Source organism: Oxyura jamaicensis, chromosome 27, assembly GCF_011077185.1.
Source record: "Oxyura jamaicensis isolate SHBP4307 breed ruddy duck chromosome 27, BPBGC_Ojam_1.0, whole genome shotgun sequence".
Lineage (NCBI taxonomy): Eukaryota > Metazoa > Chordata > Aves > Anseriformes > Anatidae > Oxyura > Oxyura jamaicensis.
In genome coordinates, this window is record NC_048919.1 from 1,550,131 (window position 1) to 1,574,935 (window position 24,805).

The window sequence follows — 24,805 nt, forward strand, 5'->3', positions numbered from 1 at the left end:
ATTCAGCCACAGCAGGGAGAAAAGGTGTCTGAAGGTATGCAAGCACTTTGTTTGCCTGCTGTGATGGGGGACTGACAGCACTGCTCAGCTTCACAGAGCTGTTGCAAGTTCAGCATTAAAGAGATGAAAGTAATGGAGGCCTTACACACATCACAGGTAGGCAGAGATGCTCTCCTTCAAGCCTGCTGCTACTGAAGTAACTGGTTTAGTACTGTGCAGCATTGCTTCCCCTTCTGCATGATTACAGACTGCACCCAGGACATGTCCGTGTCTCTTGTCATCTGTTGTGATAGGCTTCAGCAGGAAGAGAACATTAGTCTGTTTCTTCAGGTTAATGGCTCTGCCTTCTCTACCTTATCAGGTGTCTTCTGTCTACCTTGAATGGATGATGGATTTCTGGCCAGTCTTCACGTGCTAATGAGAACAAAGACTGAATGAAAGCATGCACATTGCTGCGTGCAGCCTCCTGCCCCTGCAGGCACTGTGCCGTATCAGCCCATTTATCAAACCCAAGCTTAAATGTTTGGTTTCCAGACTTGCTCTCTCTAGGCCAAGAACCACACACCGTTGTCCATCAGGGGATGCTCTGAGTCATTTTTGAAAGGACACAAATTTCACAGCTGTGGCTGCCTGTGAGCCACAACAGTCCTATGCCAAGCCTTGCTGGTTCATGTTCAACTTGTGGCCTACCGGATTTGCAGAAGCCTCCCAACCAAGCTCTTGGGCAAATGCCTCATACCAATGGCTCAGAAATACACCTTTGATGCCACTTCCATGTTTACACTTCAAAAAATACAAGCTCAGCACAGTACAAAAGGGTATAATTACCATTTCAGAAAACAGAAATGTTAATTAGATATTGCATGTTATGGCTCTGACAGCTCCCAGGCGCTTGTGATACAGTGTCAAAGAGACATTACAAGCAAATGCAAAATGTTCAAAGTGTTTGTTTTTCCTCTTCTTATACTGAATAGAAGGATAGCGACCAAGCTGAAGCAATGAGTAGAAAAATCATCTGTTGAAGGAGGAGGCAATGTCATTACAATGCAGTTTGTGATTTTCAGGGCAGGGAGGTGTAGAAACAGCTCTTATTTTGCAGGCAAAATGGGAGCTAAACCCCTGAAGAACTGATCACTCCTGCACAGAGATGGTGCTCACAGGCAGCAGCTGGGTTCCTCACTTGCTCCTTAAAACCTTCTCATATGAACAAGCCGAGGCTGCTCTCAGAAATAACTCTCTACTCTTTCTGTCTCCCATTGTTTTGATGGGAGTGACATACTTGGTATCCCTGAACAACACCGGGATAAAAATGTACAAGTATTTCCTGGGGTATCCTGTCCTGTTCAAAGGGCATCCTTTGTGTCTGTTTACAAGAGAAAACTTCAAAATCTTTTTAGAAAAATCTAACGATTTTTTTTCCCCCAGGAACTGTGCGCTTTTCATGAATGCACAAAGAGTACAATTAACATCACTGAAGGGTTTGCTGAAGCTAGACTAGCACCATCAGGAGTGATACAGGTGGGGTGCTTTCTTGTCAAGAGACAAACCCAGGCCTAAACCCCGGGAGGTTTGTTTATTCATTTCTTGCACAAAAACTCCTTGAATTTCTTTTTCACTTTAATCCATCTAGTCCTCCCATCCATCCATCTACCCCCAAAAATAAGGTTAGGAATCCACAGTAAAATGATAAAAGAATGCCCATAAATCCTTAGGTTTTCTCAATCAGATCTTCCTAGGGAACTAAGTACATGGTATACAAACCAAGTACGTTTGCTTTGCTGCTGACAGAACACTGCATTGTGCCTAAAGATTTCAGATGGTATCAGTTCCGACTGGTCCAGTACTAGACAAGATGGAAAATGAGCCTTGCAACACAGACTAAGCAGAAGTAGTCAATTCAGCTCTACGTTTGGAAAGAATTTGGATGATGTATTCATATCCTAAAAGGATAATGAAATACTTCACTTTCCAATGGCCCTAAGCAATGTTTGATTGCACAGAAAGAATTCAATATAATTAAAGAGGATGTTAAACAACAGCTATTCAAGTCAAACATTTAAAAACCTGCAGCTCCAAATCAATTTACATACAGGACTATTAAGAGCAGCATTTCAGGAACATTCCAGAACTTGTTACAATTTTTGAGAAATCGTATATGCAAGATATCTGATTCAGGCAGAAGATGCATTTAAACCTGGATTTTAAGTCTCCTAAGGGAATGCCCTAATCAGCAGATGCTTAGCTTTCCTTTCTGCCTGGCATCACTCTTTTTCTGTTTCTCCCCTCCTTTCCTCCAACACCCTAATAGATTTCTAAAGGATTTGGCTCTGTCTCAGACAGGAGAGATACCAGCTACCAAAACCTGCCCCTTTTCTTCACTGGCCATGTTCTTGCACTGACCTGGCATCCTACAGGGCAGAGCCAGGGATGCTGCAGACAGAAGCATTGCACCCACTCCAAGAGCAAGGGTGGGAGAAAACCTGCACAGGCAGGACTGGGGTGAGCTGTGTCTTCCCATCTTGTACCTGGAGGAGGATGCTGGAAGGGCTGAATGCACAATACACCCAGGCCCAGTAGCTGAACCCTGCTGAGAAAACCAATGACAGGTTATTTCTGGAGGAAGGCATGTCCAGATGGGGAAGCATGTGAAGCACAGAGCAGCATTGCCTTTTTCCTTCCTAGCCCAGGAGAGTCAAGGTCTCTTTCTCAAGACTACAGAGACACTTGGCTCATCCAGACATTCCTCAAGATTAATGAACATCCCCTCTCTGCTCTTCTCCTGAAGTTTTGCATTTGCAGCTGACATCCATCTTGCTGGCAAAGGGCAGTGACTGGAGTACACTGACCCAGAATACATCAGCCTCAGCATTTACAGCTGAAAGCTTAGGTCTTTTGCCAAAAGCCATTAAGAACCCAGTGCCAGTGCCAGTGTGTACACGCTTTTCACTGGCACCCCCCCTTTTAAAACCCAAGACAAAACCAACATCTACCAGCCACACTTCTTATCAGGCCTATTTCAACAAATATTCACAGACATTCATAAGGTTCTTACCCCTCCCTGCTTGACAGCTCATCTCAGGAGCTGGGCTGGCGTGCTGACCCCCTGTATCTGTTATCAATAGGATAACAGGAGCTTCCCCAGACACTCCTGCTCTGTATCTGACCTTGAGTCCCCACCATCCTGCCCCACCTCTCTGGTGTCCCCAGGCCACTTGTTAGCTGCTGCATGGACTCTTCTCGTGCTTGGATACCAGCCAGCCACCAGCATGTTTAAATAATTTCCCACCTTTGCTCAATTCAGCCCCTCAGAGAGTAATTTACTGAACAATTGAAAGAGAGTTCGGGTGACATAGATGAACTTTATTAACATACTACAAATAATTTCAGATTTCTAACAAAAGAAATGGGCTTTGGAAACTCTCATTTTAATTCATAATCAGTTCTGATCTATTTGCCCCATGGGGGTCCCATGATGACCTTTTTAGGGGCATTATAGTCAGGGTTGAGATGGGCCATATTTCTGCTGAGACTGAGGAAGGATGGATGTGGGGTCACCCCTCCGCATGGCTCAGCTGCTAAAGAGGACTCTCCCCTTTAATGCCGTAGGGCACAGACTGGGTGGATGCCTTGTGGGAAGGGCACTCAAAGGACAGAGCCCGGAGGGTTTCCAAAAGCCTCCCCCCAGCACACCTTAGGCAAGATGCAACCAGGCGTTTGGCATAGGCTTGACTCCTATGCCCACATCGAGCTCAGAGCAGACTCTTTGAGGAGTTTACTCTTGAAGTTTAATTTAAATATGCAACTGGAATAAAGCAATGCTTGACATAAAACTGGATTATCCCATTCTGCATCCACTAAATGAGCCCCGCCAGCACCAGAAATCCTACAAAGCAAGTAGCAAAATGTTGGTAATTTTGATGGAGCTGCTGCTTTACTCCTGGAGGGAAGAACCTAAGGGAGGTCGAGTTGCAGAGCGGCTGGCAAGCTGGTGTCAGCCAGATAGCCCAGAGATAAGGAACACAAGGGGCCACAGCATTACAGATGGATGCTGGCACCAATGAGTGAGCCCACAATGACAGAGGACTGATCCGGTGCACCAGCAACCGATCAGTAAGTAGTTAGAATGATTCAGTAAATTTACTACACAAAGCAATTGACAAAATGAATAATAATAATAAAAAAAAAAAGAGTATATAAAATCCATAGGACAAGTTAATTAGTGTTGGCTCCCATACTCCCAAAATGCTTGTTTTTTCACACATTTATGGAATTTTACGGTTCATATAGTATCTAATAAGGGCTTCTTTTCCACTCAGTCTGTGGATACAGTTAGTAACTCCAGCACTGAGTGAGACATGAAGCTAAAGACAAAAGCATTTCTTCTAGGCCTCATTCAAACAATTACATAAAATGAGGAGGATGCTGCTTAAAATTAAGATTTTTTTAATTCCAGGGAAAAAAATTCAAGATTGAAAAGAAAAGAAAAAATCCTTCTTCAAAACACAAAGGAAAACTGAAGAGATATAGCTCTACAGAGGAAATGATAAAGTAGTCCTCTCAAATACACTATTATTCAGACATATATGAAATATTTTATACCAATTATTTTGAAGAGCTTCATTTCATTTTTGAGCATTCTGAGAAGTTTTTGCCTACATATGTAACATACATGCCATCTTTTGCCTACATATGTAACATACATGCCATCAAAAACCTCTTTTGAATGGAAAAACCTGAACGTTGTTTTTGAGAACACTGTAGGTTTTTTTTCACTTTTCTCTCTCATAAAAGAGAAAAATGACCTTTTACTTTGGAAAGCATTAATTGCGATGCATTTTTATTTTCAGTGCACAAAGTCCTAATTGAGAAACTCCAGGGCATACTGACTACATCTACCTTGTTAGTTTGTTCCATCTAGATTAATAAGCTTGACTTTTAGAAAAGTGCGATTTAATTCATGTAAGACTGTGTCTGCCTCTAAGTAACAGGTCTAATGAGAACATCACACACCAAGCCGCATAAAGGAAAGGTTATCTTCTCTGACATATCAAATCCAACACATGTAACACCATCTCTATGCCACTGATCTGGAGGTTTGGCACTGCAAAAGCCTGAAAAAATAATAATATTGGATATGGGGAGGTTGCTGGAAAATGTGTGCTCTGGGTAGCTCAGGTAGGACATTAAGTGTTTTAGTAATCACTATCAGAATATCTTCTCTGATCTGGAATGGCAGTAAATGGCTTCAAAAGCTACATCCGAGCCTTGTTGGCTATCTCATTAGCTTGCTGCTATAGGAGGGTGGGAACGACTCATCTTTTTGGTTTCAAGCAGCTGTCCACCAGTGACACATTTGTCTTGGCTTGATGTAAAGCAGGAGTTCTGAGGTTTTGTCTCCAGAGACAAACTTCAATGCATATTTGAAAGAATGATATTTGAACATTTATTTCAAAATTCCTTCGTCTTTGCAGGCAATTCACTTTACTGTGAGGTTTTGTCTGTACTGCTCAGAGGATTAGATATCCTTAGTATTCTGGAAACCTAACTTTAGTTTCCAGACTGAGTCAGGTGACCAACTTTGCTGACACCGTCCATCTTCCTCTGCTTCCCAAATTCAGCTATATGTATAAATACTTGTGTAACACAATGATATAGAAACAGGTTTCAAGTATTATTTTTGTTATGCTAATAATCTGCTAAGCACTGTATCTGTCTGAGTTAGTTTAGTATTTTTGATACCCTTTTAAACTATGTTTTTTAGAAAAGTGGCTATATATGTATAAAAAAATTGGATTTTCCATCATCACTTTTTCTAGAGAAAAAAATCTCAAGCTCCATATGGATTTCTTGGTAAAAGTCTTAGAAGACACAGCTTTGTGCAAACAATAAAAAAGTTCAGTCTGTTCACCCTGGGGACAAGATCATCCCTGGCAGATGTGTGCTAATCTGTTCTTAAAATTGCCCTGAACATTTGAGGTTTTCAGAAGGGGTGACACCCAGCTGTCCCAGATGGTGAAAGCACAGTTAATCCTGTCTCAGAGCAGGTTGCCCAGGTAACATCTTTGGTGTCCTCTTAGCTTTTTGCTTTTATGATTTCAGCCATCTTAGGTCTCTCTCATCTCCAAGGAGCTCTTTGGCTAAAAGATTTGCAGATTCCTGGGTCGAAGCTGTTCCACAATCCATTATTTAGAGCAGACAGTTCAAGGTGTATGGGCCATTTAGTGCCCTAAATCTTCAGATGATCAGGCACCTCTCTCTTTGTTTTACTGCACTTTGTGTAAGGTGTTAACAATTCCTTGGGGTAGGAAGTGTATCTTCTGTCAGGATGTGAAAACCACTTCTCACCCAATTCCCGTAAAGTCTTTATCTGAAGCTCACACAAGGTGACTAAAAACTACAGCAACAACCCTGAAGTTTAGGCTCAGATCAACCAGAAAGATGAAGGTCTCCATGTTTTGTTTTGTTTTGTTTTATTTATTTATTTATTTATTTATTTATTTTTAAAGGATTCTGTCTCAGATGCAGAGGTTCTTCATTGTCTTGAACTCCAAGCAAAACCCAGGAAGCTTGTAAACTACACAAATTAATTCCCCATAACATTTCCTTTTGTGGGAAGGCTGGAATGTAAGCAGAAATATGTTAATGTACCATTTGCCAATTTCAGTCTTACTCCATCTGGGGACAGTAAGATCTTCTCTGATATATTTTCAATGTACTTGTCAGAATTACTACATCTTGAAGAAGAAACAAAGTTTCCTACTTTTTGCAAGTATTTTTCATTCTTCTCTCTAAGTTCTCACATGAGGCAAATCAAGATAAACTGTTTTTTCCCCAGTTAAGCCAAGACTCTTTTGGTTGCTGTTTGTGTATCTGCTTTGAGGTATCTGGAGTGAATTTTTATTGTTATTTTTCTTTCGAGATCTTTTCTTGATCATAATTGAATTCTAAAATTAGCCTGAGAGAGGCATAAATTCAATTTCTTGACATTAAAGATTGGTCTTTCTAGCCAGAAGGAGCCTAACTGCTGGTCAGAGAAATAGTGTCAGGCCACTGCCCTAACAAGAAAGAAATTAAGGGGTAAAAGAAATTAAGGACTGCTCTGCATCCACTTAGCCCCTACTGCTCAGATGCACAGAAGCAAATTGTAACCTAGGATGGATTCAGGTTTTGCAGCCTGCCAAGTCTACATAAACAGAGACCTCTACCCAAAAACCAAGCCCCTGGTCTCCTGGAGATCTGCTGCTCGTCCTCTCAGAAGCCATGGTAGGGTGCTCAGCCTGCCTGCCCTGGCTCATGTAGGTACTCAGCCTTTCCCTGATTCCTCCTGCAGCCATAGATGAAAGCCCGGCTCACCCAGACAAGGATTTGGAGGAGGCTGTCTCTCATCACTGACTACACACAAAGACAGCAAGTGAAGTCAGCTGGCAAAGCATCTAAAGCTTCCCACGCTTCTTCAGTATCAGCTAGTATTCAACCAGTACTCACAATCTGAAATTGTCAAAGTCCCAAAATTTGGGCTGCATGTCTGTCACAATGTTTTCAGAGATTTACATATGCCTCTGGCTCCTGGCCTCTAGGCAACCAGATTACTTTGATAAATTCACAGATATTAATTTGTGGCCCAGCCTATGCTTCCCTTCACCAACAAGACAGAGCAGCTAATCAACTGCTCTGCTAAATCAACGGAGATCTCCTTGGCTGCAGAGAAGAAGACAATTGTGGGATGCTTCTGAATATCATTTTTCCATTTTTCTCTGACAATTAGATATGCAGTAGCTTGCTACCCCTTACTAACCTGCTTTGGTAACTTCTCTAGGAGCCTGAAGCATGCACACATGCAGGCAAACACATGCCTGGGGACTGGGATAGTAGTAGATGAGGGCTCAGCAGTCAGTTCAGCCACTGACCTCCCACATGACTTTGGGAAAACCATACTGCAGTTCTGTTCCTCATCTCTAAACCAGGGATGATGCTATCAGTCTCCTTTCAAAATCCCTGCTAGCTACAAATGCAAGAATTTTGTGTTCTTATTATTTTAATACTTCAGAATTTGTTTAGTTTTCTATTTTTGTTCTGTTCGCAATACATTTTAGAGCTCACTATCAGCAGAGATGTACAGGCTTTATGCTATTAGAGGGAATTGATACTGGTGGGAGCCTTGTTAAAATTTGTTAGGTTTTATGTTCCATTTAAAAAAAAAAAATGTGATTGATGTGTTCAGAATCGGTGAAGTTATTTCTTGAGGGTTTAGTGGAGCTTAAATTATGCTTTGCCCTTGTTCTCCTCAGGGGTGGATTTCACCCAGGGTGAAACAGAATGGTCTGGTTAGTGAGGATATAGATTTCAAATAGTAACTCCTACTGTTTAATGATCACTTAAACTTGTGCTATCATAATACATAACGGCTATTTCCCTTGAAGGTTTCCAGCAGAAGGATTACCCGTTACAGAATTGGGAGTGAGCACAGACAATGAGGTGCCTAAAGGTAGAGAGGAAAGAACAGCATATCACAACCCAGGGACAACCCTCGCGCACTCCCATGTTACACTCACATATTAGCAGTTGCTTTGATTGTGAAATGATCTAAGGAGCGTGTCCAACCGCAAGCTGCTGTTGTGTTGTGTTGATTTCTGCCTTGTCAGAAGGACTAATTAGAGCCATGGGCTTTGCTTTGTCTGATGTCATTCTTCTCTGTAGACAAAGGAGATTTATCTCATCTCACTGGCTTACAGAATTAGAATCAGCTGGGAGGAGAAGACTGACTTTTTGACAAGACACTTTGAAGGGAGTGAAATTGTGCCTCCATTTTCCCTCCAAATCACAACAATTTCAATTTCAAACTTTTTAATAGACTAAAAATTGATCACCTCCCACCCACTAAACTCCCTGTTCTTTTACATCTTTATGTGATCCACTGTATTGTTTAAGAGGAGAGAAGGAGGGGGGGCATAAATAAAGCATAAATAAAGCCAGAATAAAGAGAACAGCCTTATTTTGGCAGAAATCAAAACATATTTTTTTCATTTTGAATATCAAATCAATAACCGTGAGCAATGTGAAATCTCTTCAAAGAAACTTTTGCTGGCAGATAAGTCTTGCCACCTCTCTTCCCACCAGTGCCGCAAGGCAAGGCAGCATTCTTGGAAGGGAGGCTGGCAGACAAGCTCATTTCTATCAGTCTTTCTGTCCTTCCTGTCTTTTGTCTCCATCAGATTTAATGGAGTAACTTACTTGTGCAGTTTCCCTGAGTGGCTGCAGAGAGCTGCTCTATTTGGCACACCGTGCTGCAGGGGCTCCTGGTTTTCCATTGCCCAAGTGCAGTACTGGGGACAGACTGTGCATGCTCGAGTGAAAATGGTTTTTATCTAGGTTCAGTCTGGAAGAGGCCAGTGAGCACACTTCAGTACTCACAATGACTGCAACAATAACCAGACTCCTTTTCAGGAGGCTCCTCTGCAAGCAAGAGGCCAGGGATGTTCAGGCAAATCTGCTCTGAAGTGGAGCCACGGGACTCACCAGGGAGGAGCTGGAAAAGCAGCAGCACAGATTTCCAAGGTATTCATATGTGGTGTCAAAGAAGGAGCAGTCCCCTGAGCTGTTGATCTGGAGTAGTGATTTCTGATTCCTGTTGATTCACATCAGGAAGAATGTGTGTTTGGGGACTAGGAAATTCTTTCTTTTGGTTTTGAGGCAGTTCTATTTTTTCCCATCTTATTTTTGGGTGTCCCTGGAAATATTTGCTTGGAAGTGCTCAAAGAAAATCTTTACAAAATGTGTCTGCTTCCCACATACGTTTTTGCTATGTTTTCTCCTCCTGCCCTTTGCTGCCAAAAACCAATTCTCAGCACAGATATGCATTGTCTGGAAAAAAAAAAAAATATATAGAATCTTCCTAGTGAAAATGCATGCCATATGCTTCCTTGTTGCCTCCAGGAAAGGTGTATCTCAAGTGTGAGTTTAAGCTTCATTTATTTTTTGAGTGGACTCTCTGGTCAAACATCTCTCCCCTGATACCAGACCCTGTGACCTTTCTGTTGTACGTCACCTTCCCACTCAGACAGGAGGAAGCTGCTTATCACGGCGAGCGTTGGCCCAAGGCCCAGCTCTTTTTGTTGAAAGGTTTATTTGAAAACCAGCTCCTGTTGTCAAAGTAGCTGCAGCCATTTGAATAGTGTAGCCCACCCCACAGCACGGTGACACCCCAAGACAGAGAACTGCCAGTGACTCAGCATGCAGTGCAGCCCTACCCTGCAATGGGGTCTTAATTCTCAGCATCAGTTTCTGCAGTGTATTTGATGTTTTGAGTTTGTTGGTTAAACTCCCCATTCCAATCAATATAAATACATCTGAAGAGCCAGACAACCTGCCGGGAGATAATGCTATTCGGATGGGAGGAGAAGAACAATTTCTGCCTCCTATGTGTCTCTGCAGGGTGTCCTGACGGTCATTGGAGAAGGAGGAGGAAAAAGGTACTTCAAATGCTGCTTCATTCTCCTCCAGGTTAGAAAGGATCAATAGAAAGCATCAAGGACAAAAGAACTAAAGAGGGGAGGGAAGCTGAGATGAAAATGTAAGAGGCTCATTTTGATTCTTTAACTGAATAAATGGCACACTTGGCTGCTGCTCTCAAATGCTTTAAACAATATGCTCCATACCTCTTACTCTGTTTCCTCAGAATACAAAGACTTTTTTAAATAAAGCCCCACTTGTATTAAATCATCATTTGCTTTGAATTTCAGCCTTCAAAGGAGGGATCACCAGCTCCGTGCTTCATGTTTGCACCTTGTCAAGAAGCTCCACCAGGTGAGTCCACCTCTGCCTACCTCCGTGGTAAAACGGAGACTCACCGAGCTGCAAGGAGCCTGTGGGGATGCATGCCAGAGCAAACAAGAAGCACCAAGTCTCCTTCCTGCTGCCAGTGCCCTTACAGATGAGTAATGCTGGGGCAAGCAGCCGCTCACCGTACAGGGCAACATCTCATGCCAAGCTGTTTGCTTCACCAGTGTGAGTCAGAGCCCTGATGTAATGCTGAGGCGGACTTTCAGCAATTTACAGCATCACCCTTGAGAAAGGACTTCCACCCTCCAAGGATTATTAGGATGACAACCGAGCAGCTGTTGTCAATATTTGTATTTGATTGGCTATAATATCTTTTAGGGGATGTAACATTTCCTAAGACCTCTCTTCTGCTCTTTCTTGCTCCTTTCTCCCTCCTGCCAATGCTTGAGTTAAATTAAACATCTAATTTTCAGCCATTTAAAATCATTCAAAATCACTACAAGAAGCTAAAATTTCAGACAGAACACTTTCAATAGGAGAATTCAAAATTCTTATTGCAAAAGCATCAAAACAAAACCATTTCAGCTTCTCAAAAAGAATCCCATTCCCACTCCTGTACATATCTATAGTGGTCAGAAATATTTACCTAGTTGGAGGTGTATTCTTCATCAATGCCAGGCAAATACATAGGAAGGTGCTTGCTACTAAATGGCAAATTGTCAGATAAACTGTTTTATCCAAGCCCTACTGCAGGTTCCTTTAACCCTACAGACCCTTCAGAGAGACTTACCTGTGCCCCATCCCCAGGCAGACAGAGGTGGATGCAGATCTAGCCTTGGTCTGCAACTCTTAACACCAGGGCTGTTCATCTCAGTACTCTGCACCCAGAAGGAAAGGCCATGCACTTTGAAAGGCTGTATATTAAGGAGGAAAAGACATAGGAAATAGCTGTCCTCCCCACAAACTGAATCAAACCTACACTCAGTACCCTGACCACCACCCTTCACAAGGAGCAGAGCCACCTTGCAAGAGGAAGAAGAGCAACCACACGATTTGAAGTCAGGAGTTTGTGGAGGAAGAAGTAAGAAGCCACTGCCCTTACTGCCCCCAGACATATATAGAAAAATAGAATTAGATAGATAGATAGATAGATTAGATAGATAGATAGATAGATAAATAGACGCTAAATTATAAAATAAAAGAGGATGTAGAGCCGTATTAACCAAGAGAAGAAATAAAGGCAGGTTCGTTCTATGACAGCAACAGCGAGCCTCCAACAAGGAGTTGCAAGGTCAAATCCATTGATAGGTGAACAGAGAAGGAAGATGGAGATTAAAAGAAACATTTTTTTTTTTTTTTTTTTTTTTTCAGATCACCAGATCAAGCTCTCAGAAGGACTGTGAGTGACTAAAAGAATCCCAAGTTACAGGCAGCCATGTGTCCAGGCACGTTCTCTTTGCAGGAGGTTTCTGTGGCTGACCCCCTGCTGTTCCTGATGAAAGCCTGGAGGAAGGCAGTGAGGCCACTTACATATATTTTTTCCCCATTTAAAAATCCTGTTTAGGTAATAGGCTCCAGAAAGGGGAAAAATGTCCCATTAATGAGGAACCAATTGAGACTTTTCAAAGCACCTGACAGGGCTAAGGCCATAAATTCTCTGAATTAACTAGAGTTGAGTTATGGATGCAAGTAGGAACTCAGCCAGGAATGAATTAGAAGAATTCAGCCTCAAATTCATCAATGTCCCCGTTAATATTTTAGCCTCTCAGTGGTCCAGAATGATGAGAGAGAGAACAGAATTGACAGGAATAACAAGGCTGTTGAACACTCTTTTTGAGCTTTATTGGCAAGGAGATCAGTGAGAGGCGTAATAGCTCCCCAAGTGCTGTTGCTCTATCCAGGAGCCTGTGGTCTCTGCCTGCAAGCTTCTGTCTGTCCTCCAGCAAGCACTACTCTCTGTCATCCCTTGGTCTTTCCTGAAGGAGAAGAGTCGTGGGGCTGTTTTGCTCGGAGCCCCTGGGAGAAATACAGCAGCCGAGGAAAATGTACATGTGTTGGACTGCTCCAAAAGCTGTTCTTCTAACATTCCTTTTTATCCACAGGAGAACAGGAGGAGACAGATGAAGTGCAGTGACAAAGATATTACAAACCAGACTATTAAGGGAAAGGAAAACATTTTGCCATTAAAGTTGGAAGCTTTTTTGTTTACAACCCAAGTCACTCATCCCAGCCCATAAGTGTTTGACATTATCAGTGAAATTGTGGACTGAAATGTTTCATTTCAATATTCCATCATGACAAATGACCCTCCATCACTGTCTCGTATATTTAATTTAAACACAGGCACATGGTTATGCATCCAGGGTTCAACAATAAAAAAAACAGTCCTTGTTAAAGATGCATGGCATAATTTCCATATTTATTCATATACCTTAGGAAAAAAAAAATAATAATAATAATAAAAAAGTCAAACCATGTATGAAAAAATTAAGATTAGGGAATTTTCTTACAACCAGTTCAAGTGGGATCCTTCACTCATTGGTGTGGTAAATCCAAAAATGTAGAAGTTCTCTACTGAACTAATTATCTGTGCTCCCTTGGAAGAGACTGGCAGCTCTAAAGCGTGATTTACTTCACACTTATAGAGGATGACCTCAAGAGAAGAAAGAAGACGTGCCTATTTCTCTCTTTTGGCTTTCAAATAAGTCCAGACAATTGCTGCAGACTGAACTCCCACACTAGAGACATCTAAACTTAGATTCAATGACACCCCTCTCTTGAGACCGTTGCAGATATTTGCAGGTTACAGGGCTCCAGGCACAGAAAAAAAGCAAATTCATTGCTTTCCATTCACATACATTTTCTCAGCTATGTCACTGGACAATTCAACCAGCCCTAATGAACACTTACCTGTTTGTCTCAAAGAAAGCATGCTGAGAAGTAACATGCAGCTCAGTAAATTCACTCAAAGCATTTGAAAGAGTCTTTTTATTTATTTATTTATTTTTCCGAAGTGTTAATATCAGGCTCATCTACTTTGAAAGCATACCTGAAATTAACGACAGCGAGAGTAGAGGTAGAGGGGAGAGATCAGCTACTGCCCTTACTTTTGTTACAAAGAAGTTGTCTTAATTAAAGGTGTAGCTGCTCAGCGTCCCTGCAACAATTCTGCTCATATCTTGCTGAGTCCTGGCCACAGTGGAGCAATCCATCAGTCCCATGACATTGCCATTCACTAGTCTCAGGAGCCAGAAGCCTGGAAGGGGTATCTGCATGCTCCCAGAAGGCTCTACACCGTAGGCTTGGTGCCATCCAGTTTCCATCTGCACTACAAATGCCAACATTTTTCAGATGAATCTAACTTTTAAAGAGCTTAAATTAGCTGTTGAAAACTCCCATTCCCTTTTCAATTTTGCATTTCACCCAGCATGCTGAACTGGAGCCACAACCTGACTGTCACTGACAGGTTTAGGTACCAAGAAGGGAAACCCTGACCTGCCTGAACAAGCCTGAAGAGACAGCAAGGAGACACCTGCAGGCAGTGCTTGTCAAGGGTCAGCTGTGCTGTCCCTTCTACACAACACGTTGGTTTACATCTCATTTCCATCAGGGAAGAGTTCTTAGTGCCTTTCTATGTGATTCACAGTGCGCACACATGCACACTTGTGTCAGAGGGGATGCAGGTATGGCTCATCTCGCCAAATTTAGCTGCATAGCTGTGGCTGAGAGACCTAAGGCTCATCAGCTTTGCTTTTCAGTGGTTGTGAAGGAATCTTGACTTTGACGTGGATGCTTCCTTTTCAGAGAGCAGAAGTGTGGTGAGACAAATCACGCACCTTGGTCTCCCAGGTTCTTTGCATATCAAGGCGGTTATCTTATCAAGACCCTGTGTGCCTCCCTCTCCCATTACCCCGCCTGGTGTATTCTCAGTGAAAGACACCCGAGATATTTTAGGTGGGTTTGAATGCTGAGGGCATCCTGAGTGAATATATTCACCCTTGTGCAAGAAGCAAGTGAGCAAAGGGGGACACTCCCTTGCTGAGAGCTCAGCTTTGCACCAAGAGATACAGGCTCTGGCATACACCAGGACCCCCACAGGTTTCCAGGGCATCCAGCTCTGCTTTGCTGGAGTGGTCACACAAGCAGCTCGCCACTCATTCCCACAGACCATTCTTCAGGCTGGCACAGCAGTTTTCATATACATATTTCAGCATTCTAATCAGTCCTTCAGATTTCATATCCAGGACCCTAGGGCTGATTGTTGGCTGTCCAATTGGTCTAACACCATAAAGATAAGGCAACATTGATGTCAGCAGTGATGGATCATGTTGGATCTTCTGCTCCAGGATCTGCCTTTATCTACCTGCTTTCCTGCTCCACAGAATTATATATCTAACATCCTCAAATGTGTTTTGCTTTGTGTCTGCTCTTGATAATGCTGACAATGACAGACAATGTAATTTTCTTCTGCAGGCTTCAAATACAGACTTAGCAGACATGGCACCAGGCATCTGACCAAGGCATATGACTTGTCAGAGCTTCACCACAGGGAAAACAAATTGTTTCTCATTGATTTCAGCTCTATCCCCAGCTGGGGATTTGAAACTGTAGGAGGCTACAACTAGAAAAAGTTTTTCAGACTCCAAAGGACAACTACCACTTGGTGGCCAGATCCTGAGGAGCAAATATCCACAGATACTTCAAAAGTAAATAAGAGACAAGTGCCTAGAGACATAGATTAGATTATGTTAGAAATTGTTGTTAAAGATGGGTTTAAGAACTACTAGTGTCAAATGGAATCCCACAGAACCATATTCCAGGTCCCTAGCCCTTTTCCAGCAATCAGGATATTGCCTGAAAGATAATGAGGATTTAGGGAATTTTTAATAATGTATTTTAGGCTCCACTCATTTGGAATTTGGTGTCTGGCCATTTAGAGGGTATGTATTGAATGTTGTCAAGGTTTTCTCCACTACTGCATAGAAATGTACAGAAGGGGAGAGTCTCTTTGAACATTGGAACAAAAGAGTATGGGCTTAAAAGCCAAACGAAACCAAACCAAACCAAACCGAACCGAACCGAACCGAACCAAACCAAAACAAAACATACCTATCATAAGATTGGTAAAAATAATAAAATTGTAAATTGGCAACTCTAAAGAAATGATGTGAAATTTCTCCATTAAATTTAAGCTCAGTGAAGACTAAAAAAAATATAGTTTAAATAATGCCTTCTTTTCCTGGAGGAAATAAATATTACAAATGTGTCTGTTAATTTCTTCCCTAGCCTGAAACAAGGGCAAGTTTAAGCTGGTCTGTGCAAGTTTGGGGGGGCTCTTTTAGCTGCTTTATCTGTCCTTAGTCAAAGCAACAAAATGGTGAGGATGGCTGCTGCAAGCAGGACAAGCTGACAACAATGAATCACGCAAGAACAATAATAACAAGAATTATAAAATCTCCATTAACTTGAGGGAGGAAGAGAAGAGAGAAGGGAGCAAGTTAGGAACCAAAATCCATATTTAGGCAGATACGCCAATAGTTGTCCAGATACAGATTTTAGTTACTTGGTGACAGTCTTCCAAGTCTGAAAAGGTGGCCCTACAGCTTTTTAATTTAAGTTTAAGCCAGCTCAGTGAGATTATGTTTGCACATATACAGAGACACTGGGAGTCTCTCATGGAGAGGGATTTTTCTTTCCCTTCTTTTTTTCATTCATTTTTTATTATTTCTTTTAAGAGAATTACATCAGTGGCTCAGACCTAAAGGAATGCCAAGGGCCATAAAAAACTTTACTTAAACTCTACCTGTTTCTCCAGGGAATGTATCTAATCCTGGCTCCATGACCTCCCTATGCATGATACCAAGAGAAATGCTACCAGCTTACTCTTCTAAGCATTCATTTTATAATAACCTTGCACAAAGGATCAAAGAGAGAGCATCCCAGATAGACTGAAAAGCCAACAGACGGAGGAAAATTGCTACAGTACAGTTCTCTGTCTTGCATTGAATCCCTGAAAGAAAAAAAAATAAAAAAATCTTATTATTAGATTTTTTTCCACCAAGCTACTTCTTGGTGACTGATGATGCTGGCAGTCCTGGGGACAAGAGCTCCCTCTTCTCCTGCAGCAAAACCAACAAAAATAGTGAGTTTTTTGTTGTTGTTTGTTTGTTTGTTTTTGAAGTCAGACTCTTCTGCAAAACTAGGTAAACCATTCATTCATTTTATGTTACTTGGGAATAAAGGACTCAGGCAAAGAGGAGGGGACAGCCAGGTGAGCTCGCATCTTTCTCTGAGCCAAATCCCCACAGCTCCAAATTCTGCATCTGCTCAGTACTTTGGCCTTGCAGGAACTCAAGGTGCCACCCTGCTATGTGGCTTCCTTGTTATTAACAGAAGGGCTAGAAGAGACCCTTGGGGCTAGATCCTGAGCTGTCTGGAAAATGTCACTGAACGTAACAGCATTGTCTTACAAGCCAGTGGTCATGAGACTGTCCCTCAACCTCTGGAAGGGGAAGAAGCTGAAACACTTTGGGGATGCAGCAGTACCTACACCGAATGTATTGGATTTGGCTTGTGTAAATGGGGAAGAGAGGTTCATTACTAACCTTCAGGGCAACTCCAAGTCTGTGTCTCCACACCAGCAGCAGCCAAACAGATGCCTACCTCTTCTCCACTTCCGAACCAAAACATGAATACATACATTCATGTAGATGTATTCATATGCCAGCTCAGGGCCGCAGCTCAGCTCTGCTGACAAAAGCACATTCTGTGCACCCTTGAGTCACAAGAAGAAGCCACATAACAACACTAAAGAGAAGAATCACGTTTGCACTTGCCTGTCCATTCCCACTGCTGCAGCTTGTCCTCTGGAGCACCACCATAGTAGTGTTGATCTTGCAGTGCAATCACCTGGGGACCAATCCAGTTTAATCAATCGTTTCATTTTGCACTGGGTGAGTGTTAGCCTGCATGTGTTCCCTGTGCAGCCTCGTTGCCACCAAGCAGAGGGCTGTACCTGTGGCAGGCACCTCTGTGATGGCAACAAGAGGTAGGAACAAGCTGTTGGGGCTGGCTGCATCTCCTGGTGCCAGAAGTTGAGCTGTAAGAATGCCCTGTGGCTACATAAACAGATCCCAGCACTGCCATGCTTGGCTGGAGAGCTGTGTTTAAAACCTTCAGTTGTTCATCTATACCGTGGCACTAAGATTTAAATTATACTAGAAAGCCTTTTTTCATACACATACTCTCACACAGAATAAGACACTGTCTGTTTGACATACACACTAGCACCCAAGACCACAGCACACGTACTCTTGCAGACTGTCTTTCATGTTCCCTCCTTTCCTTACCGTTTTAGGTTAAGGCGCTAATTTTCTGTAACTAATATGGATGCTCACAGAGCAAACAGGCTGTCTCTCTCCTACAGATTACAAAGAAACTAACAATACATACTTGTATTTTTAGAGGTGTGGTGGGCTTGAAGATAGTTTTTTTGTGTGTGTGTGTGTGTGTGTTTTTGCCACCTTGCTAGTTTTGCTGCTGAAGTGTGAAATTTCTGCGTATGCCCATTTTACACACTGTCATGCATGCAGGAGTTTCTTTTCACAGCCATTCACCTCTGCACCATGCCTGTCCATCATGGAACCTCATTTTTAATTAACACAATGTCTCTCAGATTGCTTTCTAAACACCAGAACTCCAGCTTAGCTCTTCGAACGTGCTTTGGGATGCTTGGCAAAGGAGAGGGGGAGTTGCAGAGACTTGATTTTCTCCTTTACCGGCCCTGTAGAATGGGCTCTCAGACCTCAGAATAATTGCTGAGGCACAGGCAAGTCCTGGCATGTCCACTCTCGAGGTCTGTTCACCTGCATGTGGTTATCCCTCAGTCTGAACTGTCTGGGCAGCACAAAGCAGCTGAAATCAAAGCCCTGAACTTAGATATTTTTATCTGAATTAATGGCCATGATAACTCCTCCCCGGCTTATCTGTGATCCAACAGTAGGACCCTGGGAAACATTTCTTTAGACCATCTAACAGACTACAAGCAAAAAGCAAGACACTTTCTGGGGTGTCTAAACTCCATGAGAGGAAAAGTTTTCCCAACCAAGAGATCTGCCTGAAGTCGGTTTTGTAGTATTGACCTCCTTAGACATACGGTGGCCAAGCCAATGTGGTGAAGTACCAGAAACTCAGCTTTGTGCAAAAAGAGAGGGATCTTCTCCAGTGCATGCCCACCCTGCCAGCCTCCAAGCTCTTCCTGATGGCCCCACCTGACAGCCTGCGGTTCTGTCCCTGAGAGCTGAGCTCCATCAGGCTCTGATTCTGCTCCCAGGTTCCTTGTGACTGCTGTATGAAACTTCCCAATGTCTTTTCTTTCCTAAACTGTAAAAAGGTGCTTCCCAAGAGCCTCCAGGGGAGGATGAGGAGGGCTTGAGGGAACAAAAGGCTTTCAGTGCCCCTGAAATCTTTGTGCCAGGAGAATTTTCCAGTGAGCTTCAGGAGCTCAGCCCCCTTTGCCTCTGGCAGGCCCCCTGCAGATGCCCGCCCCAGTGCACTCTGAGAGCCCCGGCACTCCGGCAGAGGAGGAAGGAGGGAAGATGGTGTCTCTGAGCTGTGTCTCGGGATACACGGCCTTCCTCTCAGACTCACTGGCTTTTGCCTGATACATAGGACACAGTCTGCCAGCCAGCAGCAATCAGATGGTTATTTCCCAGCACAAGAGCCAGCTGGGTGTCCAGCCAGAAGCCCAGTAGGAACCATAGGCTACAACCAGCTTAATCACCAGATGACTGAGGCCCCCAGTACATTCTCTAAATTCCCATCTTCTAAAGCAATTTGTACTCACCATCAGGTACTCAATTCAGCACAGGAATGCACTGGATGTGTGACACAAGAGATGTGAAGTAGCATCTTATCTATATCCTGGAAATTAGCACTGGCAAAATTTTCAATGGAGGGAAATGGAATTATCTCACCTCATATTTCCTTTTGCTCTTATAGTAGATTTTTTTTTTTACAATTAAACACTTCATTTAAAGTCTCTCTCTTTTTCCTTTCTTCATTTGCTTTCATTCTAACTGCCCCCTTTTCACCTTTTATTTCCACTTTTCTTAAGGAAAACAATTAAGTGAGAGAAACCAGTGAGAGCTAACCCCACACCTTTACACTGAGTCAGAGGGCACAGTTTATTTTTGTCCTTGCTCAGATCATCTATTTTCCTTTTTCTGGATCTGCCCCCCATGTGTTCAGTTCTGAAATGTTTCAGAGAAAGAACTAAGACTTCTCAGTCTGTATAAACAGAGCTTCAGAGAAAGAGGAGCTCTTTTGGGCGACTCCTGGGGAAAGGAGCCCATCTGTTTTCCAGCTGTTCCCTCAGTTCTGTCCATCTGTGACTAAAAGATCTTGTGAAAAATGAACACCCATTTTTCTCCAGAGGCCTGAGGGAATTGCCCATATCCACAGCAACAGTCGGGTACCTGCCAAAGCACCCAGGAGTCCCAAGGGATGTGGGTGGTACCTGCTAGCAAACAAGTGAAACTCCAATTCTGCATTTATTTCACAAACGAGCTAGCTGGACAATTAGGTACTCAACAGCTGCCTTCTGATGTGGCCTGGAGACAAGTGCGTGCCCAGCAGCTGACAATTTTGCCAAGTATTCACCTTCTCTGCCAGAGTGATGAATGAAACAATGAAACTTCTACCCTCCTGCCAAATGACCTGGTGGGCTTTGGAGGTGAAATGCATGCGAAAGACGAAGGCATCCTGCTGTGAATGGCCCACACATTTCCACGGGAATTAAAACAATCTCCCTTTGTTCTTGTGTGAGGGATAGAAGAACAAAGAGTTTTTCCTCGCCTGAGCTCACTCGGAGGCATGGGCAATTGATGGTTCACAGTGCCAGCAGGATGCACGGAAGCCCTAGCTCCTGATTTGGTCAAAGGAATTCAATGTAAAGAGTAGACAACTGATCTTCCAAGGGATTTAGAACTGAGGGCAAAACTCACATTTGCACTGAGATCATCTTCTGTGGCTGGGCACTCCTGGAGTCCATCAAACACCCTCTACACCAGCAAATGGTTCTCTTTCAGTCCCTTCATACCATCTAGTGGGAGATTTGGGTAAGACATGCCAGCAAACGAATGCCTACAAAACACCTGATGATGATAGATCTTATGAACATTTGTGCACCTCCAATTAAATTGAATGGTGATGAAGGTGATGAAGCTCTTAAGTCATACAAACAGATAATCGCCTTGGTCTGGAGATGGAAACTGAAGGGAAAGCCAAAATGTCTGGGTTTATTCTTGATTTGCAGTAGGAAAAGCGGAAACATGCAATGTAAAATGAAATAAAGATCAAAAAAAAAATGAGGATGAAAGTGATTTTAAAAGTGAGTGGATAACTTTGGTCTGGAAATCACGTGAAAAACACAGTCCTTATTGCAAAGTCTGTACCCTGTGAGAAACAATGGATATCTTCAGAAATCTTCACTGTAGATGGAGAGTAAAGGTCCTGTATCAATGGCAGACAGGGAAGTTGAGGCACAGCAAGAATAGCCAGGAAGCTATTTTCGCATGGAAATCAATCCAAGGCTAGAACATGGAACCTATGAGTGCTACTTTTACCACCACATTCCATTTTCCTTTTATTTTCCGCCCTTTAAATGGCTTGAATAGCGATCAAATCTGGAATTTGCATGGCTACATTAAGAACACTATTTCTGTCCAGGACTGCCAGAGGACCCATACCTTTTCTGGAGATTGCTTAGCTATGAACAACACAGGGAAAGATGTAGATGTGATGGAAATCTTTTGACAAGTTTACATGACAAAACATAATATATTGTCAAAATGGCTATTTCCTATGAGAAAACTAAACTAAAGCTTCTGAAAAATCATTTTGAAATTTCAATCTGTCAGATATGACATTTCTCTTAGACTAGGTAACTATTTTGCTCTAAACAGACATTTTTCAGGTTGATGTTTCCAAACCAACATTTTCCTGAATGCCAGCACAGATGTTGATATTTTGGCTTTTCATCTAGTTAGGAGACAGAAATTAATGCCAAAATAATGGAATTCCTAGATAAAATCTCCTGCTTTCATTATAGATAGTGAAGGAAGAAGCTGCCAACCTGAGAACAAACTTTCCACGGGGTGGTCAGTGCTGAGCAGGGCAGGTCTGACTAGCTGCTGGGTTGGAGAAGTAAAACAGAATGAAAGACTGGGTTAAAGAAAATGATGCTGGAAATCTCTTTGTCTGAAAGTGTTGGAGAAAAACTGCATTTTTGCCATTAGAAGAACAATTCATGCCCTGGCTAATGAGTGCTTTATTTTAGATTGAAAGAATTCAAACAAAAATAAACCAAAAGGCAAGGGAGAGAATGTATCCCCCCATAGTGGCACCACGTGCTATGAGACATGCTAACCCCACTGAGATTTCATGTTCCAGAAATGTCAAAGGCCATGGACAGCAGCAAATTTCAGTCCATCATTACATGTTTTCCACCCGCCAGCCTGAGAATGCTGGATGCCTTCTTTCTCTGCGCTTGGAGGGGTCAGGAGCTGACAGCATAGTCACTGTCTCATCATAGTGTGATCATAGTCACATAGCTAAACACAAGGGCTGAAATCAGAGACCTCCACAGAGAAATGTGTCCAGAGCAGACCTGTCACCTTAATTTCTGAAACTCCATTACTTTTTTACGTCTCTAAGAACTTCATAAAAGCAGCCACTGGCACCATTTCTGACCTGCACACCAGGTCAGTCCTTGCAGAGAAAACTGCCCAGCTTGTTACCACAGCTGCTCCCCATCACCTGTATAAAAGGGCCATGATGGTCAGCCTGTGCTGAGAGCACTGAGAGCTCCTGAGCTCATGACCTTGGGTATCATCAGTGCCTGTGGCAGCTGGGTTTGTTCTCCTAGAAAAGGCAGTCAGGACCCAGGTCTGAGGTGCCTATGTTAGCTGGCTGATAAGCTCTGGCAGCTCTAGTCACAGTCATTTTGTCTTTTCTGCCACCCCACAGCAGAGCTGACAGCAGGGAGTATGTCTGTGCACTACAGGCCTTGCTGTTCTCAACCCAATGTGTTAGCTTAAACTGCCGAAGGATGTGAGTTTACGCAAATATTTCAGACAGAACTAAAGCAGTGTCATTTCTGCCAGTTCTGTGATGAAGATAAGGAAAGAGCAACAATTTCAAGCTTGGATGTAGAATAGACAGTAGGGCAAAGAATAATCTTAAAAACACTCCAGCTGATTGCCTCAGGGCATGTGCATCAGCAACACCCAGCCTGAAGCCATTACATGAGAACCTCAAGAGTCCAAGTCACCCTAGAAATGAAGCTTAGACCCCCTATGTTGGCGTTGGGGATTTTACTCCATGCCTCAACCCCTTCATCAGGTCTCAAAACAGATAAAATTTACTGTATTTATTACTGGATCACGGTGTCCTGCGGCTCTTTTCCCATCAGATATTATGAGACTAGCCCAGCAGGTTGGCAAGCACCAGTAGATATTGGAACAGGGACAAACCACAGCCACTGAGCACTCTCTTGTCTGTTTTGGGGTGCAGAGCAGTTAAGTGCATGCTAGCCATATGCTGACCCATTTCTCTGGAGACTAAGAGAGCTGTCTGAAGATAAATTGCATATCAATGACACCTTTCTACAATGAACCAAAAATCAAGAGCAATCACAGTCTTATGAAACAGGTTTTGAAAAGATCTCTAAGAAGTGTTTTGTAAATCTTAACTCACCGAGCCCACATAGACATGCTAGAGGTCTTGCAATGCTGGGAATAGCAGAAATTCTCTTTACCAGAAAAAAATCTTTCTTCCAAAGTCTGGTACTAAAATGTTCTCATGGGCCCTCTTCAGATCAAAACAGGACCAGAATTTTCAGGCAAAATCTTACTAGATGTTGCCATAATGGGGTTATTTCAGCAGGATCAAAGATGACTTTGCTCTGGATTCCGAACTACCCACCCAAAAACTCACACAAATTTGTTTCACTTCAGATAAACCCAAACACAAATACTTGACTTCGGGTGTCTGAACACCAGTTTGCCCAGTAGCTCATGAGAGATTTAACTCGGTGACCATTGGTCACCACTATGCAACCTGGCATTTTGTTAAGACAGTTCCCTTTCCAAAGTCCAGCAATATGGGAGGTGTCACCACGGAGCTGTGATTTCAGAAGTGAGGGAAGAGGCCAAACCACATTCATGCCTACAGCCCTTTCTGGACATGAGGAAGTCCAGTCTACATTGCTCCTCCAAAGACAGCAACTCCTCTGGAACAAATTCCCCAGCCAAAGAGAAATTCAGCCCCCAGCAGCATGTAAGGAGTTGGGCACCTAAATGCACTTTCCTGCAGAACATTAGAGCAGCAGGCAAGGAGGAATAACAGTGAGAGCAGGTGAGGCAGATGGCTAGACAGTGCAGAAGGAAGGCTGGAAATACAGACAGACAGACGTGAACAGGACAGATGTGTGTCTTCAGAAGAACAGTGCAATTGCTACTTCTGTCTGTCTGTGAACATGCTCTCAGAAGGATTTCTGTAACACTGTGGTGGTTAAAAGCAACATTCATGTGAGCTGACCAAAGCAAGGCATGAGTGTGGGGCACCTTAATGTTTCCATGAGCATACTTGAGCTTCGATATGTGGAATCAGTTCTGTTTAATGGCTTTTCAAATGCATCCTGACATTTATGTGTTGTGTCCTGGAAATGAAGAGATTTATTCAGTGTCTTAAGAAGTGCTATATTGGGGCTGCATTTTAATACGGCTTTCTGCATGACAAGCGCACAGGTCCTGAATCATCATTCAGCCCTCGTGCATTTCCAGGCTAGGCAAAGGAAGTGTGTTTTTTCAACGTAATAAATGCAGGGAACTGTGCTGGCTCATAGTAGAGATACAGGGCACTGGGGAGTGAACAATTCACTGCAGAGAGAGAGATGCTTAGTTTGCATGTACTGGATACAAGAACAAGCACTTCTAGAGCACCATGTCCTGCAGATGCATACTAA

General features: G+C 42.9%; 1 protein-coding gene and 1 long non-coding RNA gene across 2 annotated transcripts in view; both read right to left on the reverse strand.

The window, feature by feature from the left end:
- The window catches only part of ASIC2 (acid sensing ion channel subunit 2), a 519,540-nt gene that overhangs the window by 284,727 nt on the left and 210,008 nt on the right, over window positions 1–24,805 (reverse strand). The gene's annotated exons all lie outside the window — the stretch shown is intronic.
- LOC118178840 lies at window positions 6,506–11,481 on the reverse strand. Its single transcript, XR_004756300.1, has 2 exons — window positions 11,426–11,481; window positions 6,506–9,861 (listed from the first exon to the last, which is right to left on the reverse strand). It is a non-coding gene; the product is annotated as an uncharacterized LOC118178840 (long non-coding RNA).